This window comes from Lactuca serriola, chromosome 6 (assembly GCF_051521515.1).
Source record: "Lactuca serriola cultivar US96UC23 chromosome 6, Lser_US96UC23_V15, whole genome shotgun sequence".
Classification (NCBI taxonomy): Eukaryota; Viridiplantae; Streptophyta; class Magnoliopsida; order Asterales; family Asteraceae; genus Lactuca; species Lactuca serriola.
The window spans coordinates 168,139,210-168,143,443 of NC_136413.1; the positions used below are offsets into that span (position 1 = coordinate 168,139,210).

The 4,234-nt window shown below is 33.7% G+C and overlaps 1 long non-coding RNA gene across 1 annotated transcript; it reads left to right on the top strand.

The window, feature by feature from the left end:
• Positions 1 to 998: 998 nt before the first annotated feature.
• LOC145059029 (uncharacterized) lies at positions 999 to 3,484 on the top strand. Its single transcript, XR_013686602.1, has 7 exons — positions 999 to 1,615; positions 1,688 to 1,827; positions 2,080 to 2,168; positions 2,277 to 2,329; positions 2,439 to 2,854; positions 2,980 to 3,054; positions 3,130 to 3,484. It is a non-coding gene; the product is annotated as an uncharacterized LOC145059029 (long non-coding RNA).
• Positions 3,485 to 4,234: the final 750 nt, after the last annotated feature.

The window sequence follows — 4,234 nt, forward strand, 5'->3', positions numbered from 1 at the left end:
TACCGCTGGACTAAAAGCCCTTTGGTATTGAAAAAAAAATTTATTTTTATTTATATTATTGATTATACGATTATATCCTTTAGTAAATTATATTTTTTAAATAGATTTATTTATATAAAATTTGGAATTAGTAATTACTTTTATTATTTAAAGTTAAAATAGGGTGACTAATAAAAAACAAATAAAACATGTTTTTTCAATTCATCGAGGATTCCATTAAAGTGAGATGCGATAAGCATGTAAAAAGTTAAATGTCATATGCAACTTTATAACCATTTGAAGTTAAGAAGAATGTAGTGTCACCCAACATATTTTCTAAACTTATTTATTTCAAAAAAATACTATTCTAATAATATAATGTAATTATATTCTAACTTAATTATTATTCATAAAATTAACAAATAGAACCTAAAATTATTTTTCTATCCAAACATTTTTTTTTTGGGGGGGGGGGGGGGGGGGGGGGGGGGGGGGGTGGGACCGAACTTACATAACTGGGGGGGGGGGGGGGGGTGGGGGTGGGGGTGGGACTGAACTTACATAACTACGAAAAATGTATGGAGCAAACTTACAAATATACAAAAGTCATGCAGCTAAAATGTGAAACTTAAAAAGCCAAACATGACAACACACCAAAATATAGGGATCAAGCCTACCAATATGTGACCAAAGTTTGAAACCGAAAAAGTCTAATATAAAAAAATGTTTTTGGTTAAAGTTTAAAACCCACATCTATATTGATTATTTTTCATTTGAAATTAGATATATAAAAAAGTGTTTTTGGTCAAAGTTTAGAACCCACAACTATATTGTTTATTTTTAATTTGAAATTATATATATATATATATATATATATATATATATATATATATTAGGAAAAGTAATATGTTCCTATTGGTGGGTTTTTTTTTTTAATCTTTTTCATAAATTTTAGGTAGTGGAGTGGGTGACAGTAACAACAACGTGTTCTCTGTCTAATTTTATCGACACTTTAACCAATAACAATGAGATTAGTGTGACTATCCACCGTCCACCACCTAGAGAAGCCAATAGCAACATGCTTACTATTACTGCCTTCATCGATCATTTTATCGTTCCAGGACTTTCCATCTCCCTTTCTCCTCTTCCAAACACAAAACGATGGACTCTCTCATCTTCTACCGCCTTTTGCTCCGCTCCAACGTATCTTTTAATCTGACGGCCACCATCGCCTCTCCCTCTGCCTCCTTCCCTCCACCTCAATTGAAAAAAAGGGTTAACTCGACTGATGTACATAAGTTCTTCGAGAAACTCTCTAACCGCCTCCAACTTGATGTCTCCTCCACCTTCCCCACACTCGATCGCCTCACAACTGTGCTTCCCCTTATCAACTCTTTTTTCGCTATCTAAATACCCCACCGCCACCGATTTCATAGATCGTTTCTTCCTGCTCTCATCTTGCTCCCGCTCCAATCTGGTCGACTCTTCCTCTGCATTCCAGTTCCTTCCACTGCTCCTCGATTTCTTCCTCTACCGCTTCTATTGTTTTCTGTCTTCCTTCCTATTTTCTCGTTCTTCTTTCTACTGTATGTTGCAGGTGTGGCCTTTCGTTTCTTCTTCTGTGTGTTGTCATTAGGTAATGTTTACAACCACATATCATTATTTCCTTTGTACGATAATCATGTCTTTCTCATCACTATCGGCGCAGGTCAATATTCCCTTCCAATTGTTGATGCCAAATGATTAGTCGAAGACCAAATCCAAGTGTTAACTTTGCCATCTGCAACTTATTCAACTTAACTGAGTAATGGAGATTCAACCTGCCCTTCCCAGTAGAGAGCTTCTCAAGTAAAATCCAACCACTCTTTTTCTTTTTAAGTTGTATAATTCAGGCTTTAAATTGGTTGTTTGCTTCCTTTTAGAAGTAGGTTCATTTTGGTTATTCATGTTTCTTTCTTATTTGATTTTAATTTTTGAGTATGCTGCTACTAATTTCTATCAATTTGGATTAGGGTTGGGTTTCTGAAACCCTATTTTTCTTCCGGATTTCGTTGACAAAATGAATTTTTTTTTACCATCACTTTTTTTTAACTTGATCAGATACTCATCTGGGAGGTACAAGGGTGGATGTCCACAGGTAACCTCAGAGTTATGAGTGATCACATACTGATGGTTAGAACTTAATGGTGGTAATGAGTGCTCTTTATGCCTCTGATTTCTTTACAGATGTCGAGATATTTCATTTTTTTCCCTTTTTTCTACATTTGACTTTTGAATCTGAATTGTATTTTGTATAGGGTCTTGTGAAGCTCTGTTTACATTGCACTGTCAGTGTACACATGGATTCATGGTAAAATTTGTCCTTAGTTGAGAATTTTGCTTAACTAATTAGCCCTTTTTCTTTTCTGGTTATTCCTTCTATCATCACATCTGATTAGCAACAACTTGCCAAATGATAGTGTTGGATATGCCACAAGCTAGGCATGGAGCAACTTTCCAGGAAGACATAAGTAGAGGAAAACTCTATGGAATCATCTGTCCAGCAACCCCATCATTCCATCCAGTCATGTAGTTGTTGCTGCATGAATTGTTAGGAATATAGACAATTGTTTTTTCAAAATTTTCCCTCCTTTTTACTTGGAATTTGATGTTTGCTACTGATTTAATGACTGCCTACAACAATTTATTGCAGGATAATAAAATTTTAAGGGATTGAAAATTGCAACACGACATGTGACAACACATACTATTAGACTGTTAATTTTTGGGTGCGAATGTGGCGGTTTCATTGGGGTGTCCTGTCAAAACATGGGTCAACTAAGAAACTCCTTTGCTGCAGCAATTACTGTACTTGATCAAAATCCGATGTCATTATGTGAGTCTGCTCATGAATCTGGTTGAGATGTGTAGGTTGTCATTATGATAATATATGTTAGGTGATTTGATTAAAATCTTTAAATTTATGGATCAATTTTTTTTCTTTTGTTATGAAAAACGTAGATATCAGGAGATGTTGCTGCAGAGTTGAGAGGTCTAGCGGAGATCAGATGCAACGTTTATTGGATGCTAGTTGAGGTTTGTTTTTTCGAATTACTTTTTTATCGAATGGATTTAGTTGTATTTAATTAATTTTATTTTATTTTTACATAGGGATAATCCACTTAAGCAAATAATCTCCATCACCGCAACTTATAATCTTGGGTTCAGTCATCAGCAAACTTAACAATATGTGGACCCGTCTTCAGGGAAATGTTGTAAAACTGCCGAGTTGGCTGACTACTCCTCCGAGTACTCACTACTCGGCCCCTTACCGAGGCGAGTTACAAAATCCCGAGTACTCCCTGATCAACCCCTTACTGAACTGAGTAGTGTTGTAAAACGCGGTCAACTCGGTGATTAATATGTATAATATACTTAATGATTTGTTATTTAATACACACATGTGATTATTACTACATATATATCTTAAATTTTCAATAATTATTTACGAAATGAGACCATTATGTGTTTTTTAGCTTTTGTGTATTCACATATATGTAATTTTGTTATATATTTCAATCAACTTATGATTTTAAATTATAATTTTGACAAATATAATTTTCCTAAAAATATTTCTACATGAATTACCAAATCTGAGTACTCCCCGAGTATTCCCGGGTACTCGCTACTCGGTAGTCGGCCGAACAGGTACCGAGTAACGAGTTCTACAACCTTGCTTCAGGGTATATCTTGCATCTTGATTTTTGGTTTTTAATTAGCTTTTATTGCGTATATTTTTATTTTTGTAAATTTAAAAATTCATATATATATATATATATATATATATATATATATATATATATATATTGTCCATTACCTTTGTTTATGTTGAATTTACCTTTCAACTGAATATGTGACTCTGATTGAGGTAAACCAGATAAAGTGTTGTGTTCATATTTTTGTTAAGTAAACAAATAATATATATAATAATATTAAATGTAAGTAGGATGTTGTAATAAACAAACTCCCGAGTTTGAGGAAATAACTGTTTCTTTTACCCATTTTTGGGTTTTTTTGTTCTTTTTCCAGTATGATTATCAATTGGGTATATGTTATGCAAGTAGAAATTAGGTTAATGTAATGTGACTCAATAAAATCTTCATGTTTCATCCATTTCTTTGGCGTATCCAACCTCACAAAGCGGGGATTATTCCCTAGTTATTTGTTTAATCAAACTATTTAAGTGAAGTGAATTAGTTGATTATTATTAACAAGA